This window comes from Triticum aestivum, chromosome 3D (genome assembly GCF_018294505.1).
Source record: "Triticum aestivum cultivar Chinese Spring chromosome 3D, IWGSC CS RefSeq v2.1, whole genome shotgun sequence".
NCBI lineage: Eukaryota > Viridiplantae > Streptophyta > Magnoliopsida > Poales > Poaceae > Triticum > Triticum aestivum.
This window is the reverse complement of record NC_057802.1, coordinates 391,224,964-391,235,712: the sequence shown is the minus strand read 5'-3', so window position 1 is coordinate 391,235,712 and position 10,749 is coordinate 391,224,964.

The window sequence follows — 10,749 nt, the reverse complement described above, 5'->3', positions numbered from 1 at the left end:
TGCAGAAACCTGAAAGTTGTTCGGAGTCCCGGATGAGATCCTGGACATCACGAGAGGTTCCGGAATGGTCCGGAGGTGAAGAATTATATATAGGAAGTCAAGTTTCGGGGGTTACCGGTATTGTACCGGGACCACCGGAAGGGTCCGGGGGGTCCATCGGGTGGGGCCACCTATCCCGGAGGGCCCCGTGGGCTGAAAGTGGAAGGGAACCAGCCCTTAGTGGGCTGGGGCGCCCCCCTTGGGCCTCCCCCCATGCGCCTAGGGTTGGGAACCCTAGGGGGGGAGCTTCCCCCTTGCCTTGGGGGGCAAGGCAACCCCTTCCCCCCTTGGCCGCCGCCTCCCCTTGGAGATCCCATCTCCCAGGGCTGGCGCACCCCCCCAGGGGCCTATATAAAGGGGGGAGGGAGGGCAGCAACCTACAGCCTTGGGCGCCTCCCTCCTCCCCTGCAACACCTCTCTCTCTCTCGCAGAAGCTCGGCGAAGCCCTGCCGGAGAACCGCTACATCCACCACCACGCCGTCGTGCTGTTGGATCTCCATCAACCTCTCCTTCCCCCTTGCTGGATCAAGAAGGAGGAGACGTCGCTGCACCGTACGTGTGTTGAACGCGGAGGTGCCGTCCGTTCGGCACTCGGTCATCGGTGATTTGGATCACGGCGAGTACGACTCCGTCATCCACGTTCATTGGAACGCTTCCGCTCGCGATCTACAAGGGTATGTAGATGCACTCCTTTCCCCTCGTTGCTAGTAGACTCCATAGATGCATCTTGGTGAGCGTAGAAAAATTTTAAATTATGCTACGATTCCCAACAAAGTAATGAACCAATCATGGAGCGATATACCTTTTGATCCACCGCTTTACCATTGGGATCGATGTCAAGTTGGCACTTGGTGGGCATTGGAGTGGACGCCGGCTTGACATCACTTAGTTTGAATCTCTTGAGCATGTCTTGAGTGTATTTGGCTTGGTTGATGAAGGTTCCTTCTCTTCTTTGCTTTACTTCGAAACCGAGAAAGAACTTCAACTCTCCCATGGAGGACATCTTGAACTTTGAGGTCATGAGTGCGGCAAATTCCTCATTGAAAGCTTTGTTAGGGGAACCAAAGATAATGTCATCAACATATAGTTGGCACACAAACAACTCCCCTTTCACCTTCTTAGTAAAAAGAGTGGGGTCGATTAGCCCAACTTCAAACCCACGATCTTGTAACAACTCGGTAAGGTGGTCATACCACGCACGGGGGGCTTGTTTAAGGCTATAGAGTGCCTTATCGAGTTGATACACATGATCGGGAAAGTAGGGATCCTCGAACCCGGGGGGTTGCTTGACATAAACCAACTCATTAATAGGACCATTAAGAAAAGCACTTTTCACATTCATTTGTTGCAACTTAAAGTTGTGATGAGAAGCATAAGCAATCAACAAACGAATAGATTCAAGGCGAGCAACGGGAGCAAAGGTTTCACCGTAGTCGATACCCTCGACTTGGGAGTAGCCTTGTGCCACCAATCGTGCCTTGTTGCGGATGATGGTCCCATGAGCATCTTGCTTTTTCTTGAATATCCACTTGGTTCCAATGACATTGTGGTTCCCCGTTGGCCTTGGCACTAATCTCCACACCTTGTTGTACTCGAAGTTGTTGAGTTCTTCATGCATGGCATTGAGCCAATCCGGATCTTCGAGAGCTTCATGTACCTTTTGGGGTTCCACACAAGAGACAAACGCGTGTGTTCACAATAGTTTTCCAATTGTCTACGAGTGCTTACCCCCTTTTGAATGCTTCCAAGCACATTCTTCATGAGATGACCCTTGGTGGAGAGCTTGGAAGCAATCTTGGCGGCACGACGCTCCAATTCCTCCTCGGTGGTGAGTTGAGGAGCGGCCACTTGATCATCTTGAGCGCCGTCTTGAGCTTGTTCTTGATCTTGAACTTGCTCGGAGGAGAGAACTTGACCTTGGGCATCACTTGGTGTGTCACCACCGTCTTGAGCATGATCTTGCCCTTGGTCTTGTTCATGAGGTTGAGGGCCTTCACTTTGTTCTTCGGAAGTGTGTGGGCCTTGGGTTGGTGATGGCTCCACTTGAGTGGAGCATTGTCCTTATCCTTCGGCCACAAGGGGTTCCTCAATGGGTAGGATAAAACCAACACCCATTCTTCTTATGGCTTGAGGAGGAATTTCATCACCTACATCACAAGTGCCACTTTGCTCCACTTGGGAGCCGTTATTCTCATCAAACTCCACATTACACGTCTCCTCAATAAGTCCCGTGGATTTATTGAGGACACGGTAAGCATGAGAGTTTGTAGCATAACCAACAAAAATGCCCTCATAAGCTCTAGCCTCAAATTTAGACAACCGAACACCTTTCTTGAGAATGAAAAACTTACACCCGAACACCCGAAAGTACTTGAGGTTGGGCTTGTTACCGGTGAGTATCTCATATGGAGTCTTGTTCAAGCCCTTGCGGAGGTAGAGCCGATTGGATGCATGACACGCGGTGTTGATGGCTTCGGCCCAAAAGTTGTATGGAGACTTGAACTCCGCCATCATGGTCCTTGCGGCATCCATCAACGTTCGGTTCTTCCTCTCCGCAACACCGTTTTGTTGAGGGGTGTAAGGTGCGGAATATTGATGCTTGATCCCCTCATCACTAAGAAACTCATCCAAGTTGTAGTTCTTGAACTCGGTGCCGTTGTCACTTCTTATTGTCAAGATCTTTGCATTGTGTTGACGTTGGGCTTCATTTGCAAAGTCAATGACGGTTTGTTGGGTCTCACTCTTCCTCTTGAAGAAATACACCCAAGTGTATCTAGAATAGTCATCCACAATCACCAAGCAATACTTTCTACCCCCAAGACTATCAAAGGATGGAGGCCCAAAGAGATCCAAATGAAGGAGCTCCAAAGGCCTCTTCGAGTAAATGAGAGTCGTGGGAGGGTGAGCCTTCTCATGAAGCTTTCCTTCGATACAAGCACTGCAAGCACGATCTTTAGCAAAACTAACGTTCGTTAGTCCACGGACATGGTCCCCCTTGAGAAGACTTTGCAAAGATCTCATATTGACATGGGCTAAACGGCGATGCCAGAGCCATCCCACGTCAACTTTAGCCATTAGGCATGTCGCGGTCTTAGTGGGTCGCTCCGAAAAGTTAATCACATAGAGACCGTTCTCGACATGCCCAACAAAGGCTACTTTAAGAGTCTTGCTCCACAAGAGGGCCACGGTATCAATATCAAAGAAGGTGGCAAAGCCCATGATTGCAAGTTGACAAACGGAAAGTAAATTGTATGCAAGGGACTCAACAAGCATGACTTTCTCGATCGCGAGATCATGAGAAATGACTACTTTGCCGAGTCCCAATACCTTAGAGGACGAGGCATCACCCCACTCGACATTGGTGGGCATAGATGGAATCTTGTGCACGTCCACCACCAAGTCCTTGCTTCCGGTCATATGATTTGTAGCTCCACTATCGAGCAACCATGATCCCCGCCCGAAAGCAAACACCTACATGAGATCAATGCTTGGTTTTAGGTACCCATTTTGTAATGGGTCCTTTGATGTTAGTAACAAGGGTCTTAGGAACCCAAATAGACCATTCAATATACTCATGAGGAGAACCAACAAATTTGGCATAAACATGCCCATCACTAGCACGGCATAGCACATAAGAAGGATTAAAATCGGCGGTTTTGTTGGAAGGGGTGGCATTGCCCTTCTTGACACCGCCACCCTTCGCATTGTTCTTCTTCTCCTTGGAAGCATCCTCTCCCTCCTTCACAAAAGTTTGCTTGATAGGAGGAGGTCGTTTGGTCTTGTCATTCTTCTTCTTTTTCTTGGGCTTGGGGGCGAACCCAATCCCCTCCTTGGTCAGAACTTCCTTTTGATTGCTCAAAAGGTCGTTGAGGTTCTTCTCACCTTGTATGCATGACACAAGGCCTTTCTCAAGTTGCTCCTTCAACTTAGCATTCTCCTCAACAAGATGCACATGCTCACAACAAGGGTTAATAGCATTTGCATTATCAATTAACACCATATAAGGAAAGGTGGCTTTCTCCTTAGTTAGCTTCACTTGGAGTTGATCATGAGACTCCTTGAGGCTAGCATGAACACCCTTCAAGACTTTGTGAGCCTTGTCGAGAATGTCAAACTCCTCTTTGAGTCTAGCAAGATCAAACCCAAGCTTTGCCTTCTCGGCGTTTATCACACGAGACACAACAAGAGCATGATCAAGATCTTTCTTTAACTTAGCATGATCATCGTTGTATGACTCCTCAAGAGCCAAACGAAGACCACGCTCTTCGTCAAGAGCATTGGAAAGATCCGAGATCTCATCGGCATAGTCACGACTATGCCCCTCCATCTTAGAGATGGTGTCTTCGTGAGCCTCGATCATGTCATTGGCTTCACCGAGTTGTTCCAAGAGAGCAACGAAGTGCTTCTTGGATTTACCCTTGAGTTAACCCATAAAGGTCTCAAACTCATTTTCCTCCACATTTGTCCCCTCATGTTCATCAATGCTATCCGTCGAAGAAGGATGATTAATGATGGTAGTTTTGATGTTGGGGGTTACCTTGTTGGTGGCTTTAGCCATGAGGCACTTGGCGGTGATGTTCTCATTGGGTGAGTCGAAGAGAGACATCCGTGGAGTCATCGCAATGGCAACGGAGGCCATGGCAACCGACTCACCATCTTCATCATCGTCATCATCCTCGTTGTACTCTTCTTGTACGACTAATGCCTTGGGAGGAGTCTTCTTGGTGAAGTTGCTCTTGTTGGGGAACAACTTGGCCTTGTCCTTTCGAATGAGCTTGCCACCATTGTCTTCCCTCTTCTCGTAAGGGCACTCCGCAACAAAGTGGATCACATTGCCACAATTGAAGCAAGTCCTCACTCGTTGCTTGCCCTTTGCGCCACTTGAATTGTTCTTGTTAAAGTTTGGCCTTGTGTTCTTCTTGCTCCAAAATTGCCTTGAAGCAAGAGCCATGTGTTCATGATAGGCATACTTCGTATCTTTGAGGTTGCCCTCCTCTTCTTCCTCTTCATCCTCTTACTCCATACTAACCTTGGCCTTTAGAGCAAGGTTGGGCTTCTTTACTCTTTGAGAGCGAAGAACCGCATTGTCGGCGGTCTTGTCCAAGATGCTCATAGCAACGAACTCATCCAACACTTCACTTGAGGACAAGGTGTGGAAGTCCGACCTTTGATGAATGACGGAGGACATGGCTTTGTGGTAGGGCATCATTGCCTTGAGGAATTTGCGCTTGATCCAATTGTCATCCGTGTCCTTACTTCCATGATCTCGGAGAGAGACCGCGAGTTTGGTCGAAAAAGCTCATGAGGTTCTTCATCTTCTTTCATTGCAAACTCATCGGCTTCATCTTGCACCACTTCATAGTTGGAGCGTTGAATGCTTGCGCTTCCCCGATAGAGGGAAACAACTTGGAGCTAAGCATCTTTGGCCACGGTGTAGGGCCGGAGATGAGGAAGATCTTCGGGTGGGATTGCTTCTTGGATGATGAAGAGAGCATTCTCATTGAATTGATGATCCACAACTTCTCTAGGAGTGAAGTTACTTCGGTCATGCGGATAGAAACCTTCTTCAATGATTCTCCAAAGGTTAGTGTTCACATGATTTAAATGACGCTTAAAACGATAGACCCAAGAATCAAAATCTACATTCTTCTCAATCTTAGGGGCCGGTCCGGCATGATTCAAATGAGTGGAAGGGAGCAGTCCACCATAGACAAGTGGAGGTTCCACGTGGGCAAAGATGCCGGTGCCATTTTTACCACTAGAAGAAGGAGCTTTCTCGCTAGTAGCTTCCCCCTTGTCGGAGGTAGCATCCGTCACCTTGTTGGCGGGATCACCCACTTTCAACGGTGCGGTGGAAAGTTTAAGCCCTTCTAAGAATTTATTAAACATGTTTTCGACCTCGGTAGTCATGGAGGTTTTCAATGTGTCCAACGCCACATTGAATTCCTCACGAGAGACCGAGGTACCCCCATCTCCCATAGACGAGACCGGATTCATGCCGGAGTGCTCCTCCACACCGTCTACGACGTCAACCATACTCTTCGGACGGTAAAGTCCTTAATAAAGAGATGAGGCTCTGATACCAATTGAAAGGATCGATATAGTTGACTAGAGGGGGGGTGAATAGGCAACTAACAATTTTAGCTTTTCTTTACCAATTTAAACTTTGCATCAAAGTAGGTTGTCTAGATATGCAACTAAGTGAGCAACCTATATGATGCAATGACAACAAGCACATAAGCAAGCAAGGGATTTAACACAAGTAAGCTTGCGAAAGTAAAGCGACGAGATAACCAAGAGTGGAGCCGGTGAAGACGAGGATGTGTTACCGAAGTTCCTTCCTTTTGAGGGGAAGTACGTCTCCATTGGAGCGGTGTGGAGGCACAATGCTCCCCAAGAAGCCACTAGGGCCACCGTATTCTCCTCACGCCCTCACACAATGCGAGATGCCGTGATTCCACTATTGGTGCCCTTGAAGGGGGCGACCGGACCTTTACAAACAAGGTTGGGGCAATCTCCACAGCTTAATTGGATGCTCCCAACGACACCACAAAGCTTCACCACAATGGACTATGGCTCCGCGGTGACCTCAACCGTCTAGGGTGCTCAAACACCCAAGAGTAATAAGATCCGCTAGGGATAAGTGGGGGGAATCAAATTTCTCTTGGTGGAACTGTAGATCCGGGCCTTCTCAACCAATCCCGAGCAAATCAACAAGTTTGATTGGCTAGGGAGAGAGATCGGGCGAAAATGGAGCTTGGAGCAACAATGGAGCTTTTGGGGGAAGAGGTAGGTCAACTTTGGGGAAGAAGACCTCCTTATATAGTAGGGGGAACAATCCAACCGTTACCCCCCACAACAGCCCCGCAGAGGGCGGTACTACCGCTGATCACAACGGTACTACCGCTCCACCGGGCGGTACTACCGTGGAGTCTGGAGGGCAGGAGAGTGACAGACCCGAGCGGTACTGCCGCGGCAGTAGGGCGGTACTACCGCTCATGAGCGGTACTGCCGCCCTACTGCCGCTGCAAACTACCGCACTATCTGACACGAAAAATGACCCCTCGAGTCGACGCGGTAGGGGCCTGGTACCGTAGCGGTACTACTGCTGAGGACCCACCGGCGGTACTACCGCTGCGGAGCGGTACTGCCGCCTATGACCCCTAAGCGGTACTACCGCTGGGTACCGCGGTACTACCGTTGGGACCAGACTCAGCCCAAAGAGAGAGGAAAGATATCTCCCATGAAGCAGAAAGGCTCAGAGGGTGCAACGAGGATGTGTACGTGTTGATTCCACCCTAGCCTTACCAAAGCGGACCCCATCTTGATAGTACGGTGACTCCTTGTAACGCCCACGATGCGGCTATATCTCCCACGTGTCGAGGCACGACTTAGAGGCATAACCGCATAGTGGTTTTGTCGCAAGAAGGGTCATCTTCACACAATCCCATGTAATGAATAAGAATGGGATAAAGAGTTGGCTTACAATCGCCACTTCACACAATACATAATATAATTCATACATCATCCAAAATACACACATAGACCGACTACGGTCAAGATCCAAATGAAAATAAGATAACCCCAAATGCTAGATCCCCGATCGTCCCAACTGGGCTCCACCACTGATCATCAGGAAAAGACACATAGTAACGACCACGTTCCTCATCGAACTCCCACTTGAGGTCGATCCCATCATCTGCACTGGCATCGTCGGCACCTGCAACTGTATTGGTAGAATCCGTGAGTCACGAGGACTCAGCAATCTCACACCCGCGAGATCAAGACTATTTAAGCTTATAGGAAAGGATGGTGTAATGAGGTGGAGCTGCAGCAGGCACTAAGCATATATGGTGGCTAACAAACGCAAATGAGAGCGAGGAGAGAAGCAACGGAACGGTCGTCATCTAGTAATGACCAAGAAGTGATCCTGAACTCCTACTTACGTCATTCATAACTCAAACCGTGTTCACTTCCCGGACTCCGCCGAGAAGAGACCATCACGGCTACACACACGGTTGATGTATTTTAACTGGGTCAAGTGACAGGTTCTCTACAACCGGACATTAACAAATTCCCATCTGCCTCATAATCGCGGGCACGGCTTTCGAAAGATAATACCCTGCAGGGGTGTCCCAACTTAGCCCATCATAAGCTCTCACGGTCAACGAAGGATAAACCTTCTCCCGGAAAGACCCGATCAGTCTCGGAATCCCGGTTTACAAGACATTTCGACAATGGTAAAACAAGACCAGCAAAGCCGCCCGATGCGCCGACAAATCCCGATAGGAGCTGCACATATCTCGTTCTCAGGGCACACCGGATGAGACATCCTACGAGTAAAACCAGACCTCGAGTTTCCACGAGGGGGCCCCGCAGTCTACTCAGTTCGGACCAACACTCGAAGGAGCACTGGCCCGGGGGGGTTAAAAAAAGATGACCCTCGGGCTCGCGAAAACCCGGGGGAAAGGCTTAGGTCGCAAATGGTAAAACCAAGGTTGGGCCTTGCTGGAGGAGTTTTATTCTAGGCGAACTGTCAAGGGGGTCCCATAAATCACCCAACCGCGTAAGGAACGCAAACTCAAGGAACATAATACCGGTATGACAGAAACTAGGGCGGCAAGAGTGGAACAAAACACCAGGCATAAGGCCGAGCCTTCCACCCTTTACCAAATATATAGATGCATTAATTAAATAAGATATATTGTGATATCCCAACATATCCATGTTCCGACATGGAACAAACTTCAACTTCACTTGCAACTAGCAACGCTATAAGAAGGGCTGAGCAAAAGCGGTAACTTAGCCAAACAACGGTTTGCGAGGAAAGGATGGTTAGAGGCTGACATGGCAATATGGGAGGCATGATAAAGCAAGTGATAGGTAGCGCAGCATGGCAATAGAGCGAACAACTAGCAAAGCAAAGATAGAAGTGATTTCGAGGGGTGGTCATGTTGCCTGCAAGGTTCCCAGAGTTGTCGAAAGCTTGATCCTCGTAAGCGTACTCAACAGGTTCCTCGTTCACGAACTCGTCTCCCGGCTCTACCCAATACAAGAACACAAGCAACGGAACCACAATCAATCACGAGGAATGCACAAGCAACATGATGCAAGACATGTATGATATGCGAGATATGATATGCGATGCATATGCGTGCTCCGGAAGAGAAATGATGAACAAGGCAGTAACTTTGCAAACCAAGCATTCCACTGGAAAGATGAGATGATTTCGGTCGAAATCGATATAAAGATCACCGGAAACGGATGCACGGTTTGCAAATGGCAAGCAAAACAAGAATGACACGAATCTGCGATTAACAACATGATAGCACTTAAAATGCAACAAGTAACAATGCTACAGCACTCAAACATAGCAACAAAGTATATGGCAGTAGTCTACAGGAGATGCTTGACAAAAGATGAATACTGAGCTACGGCTAGATCACAACATAACAAGCTCGAACAAGCATGGAAAAAGTGCAAAAGATAACAGGTTCAGACTTGGTGAAATTACTGGACATGCCTGAAACAGCATCAGGTAGCAATGTTCAGAGCATGAAATAAACATGCTACAGGAACTTAACATGGCAAACCAAGGCATGGCAGTGTTCTACTAAAAGCATATGACAAAAGTCCCTTACTGACCATAAGCCAAAAAGGACCAGAAGATATGATGGGAACCATGTAAACATAGCAAGTTTCATTAACAGGTTTCAGACTTACCAGAAAACAGAGCATGGCAGAAACAATAATATGAAGGCATCTTGGTGAGCTTGATGCACTCACCAAAAAGTAATGCATAACAAAACAAGCATACCTACAGCAAGATGGCATGATTATGAAGCTATCCATGGCAATAATAAAAGCATAGCATGATGGATCAACTACAACAAGCTTGGCAAAAATGAATATCATGTAAACAATCTGCCAGAAATATTTTATACCAAAAGTAGAGCAAGATTGAGTCATGCTATGGCACTCCATAATTTCAAACAAGGACAGGAATGGATCAACTACAACAATATCTACAAAACATCCTTACTGAATATCTCCAAAATATGCATGGATCTCTCTGTAGCATCAAGTTTACATGGCAACAAAATAACGGCAGACAGACAGAGAAATTACTAAGTCCCTGAAATCAGAAACATTACGGAGCCTAGTTTGCATGCTTGTGCTAGTCACCACAGAGATCACAAAAATACAAGGCATACACTAATGGAAAGATGGAATGGCATACAACAAAACACATGTAGAGCTCATGCCCATAAGATGCACAGATTAAAAGATACAAAAATAAGAAATCTCCAAGTTCTGCTAAGAACCAGCATATAACAGCAACTAGCACTCTTGCACCAGAGATTTGGGCATCAAGATGGACTCTAATGAACATGGTGCAATTGAACAAAATGTAGAGCATCACGAGGCGAACAAACTGATATATTGCACGCGTGAAACGGAGCTATATGCAGAGAGTTATGATGCTATGAACAAGGGCACATGCTGTGAAAATAAAATGACTTAGAATATTTTCGGAGGTCTCGGGGAAAGTCAACCTTCGTAATGGATCGGGATCTCGAGGGAGCTCGGGCTCGCCGGCGACGGGAGAGGAAGGGACGACGGTGGCGAGGGGTCGGAGGGGCCGGGCGCGGCCGGATCCAGCAGGGCGGGGCCGGGGCGCGCGGGCGGCGACCTGCGGGAGGCGCCGGG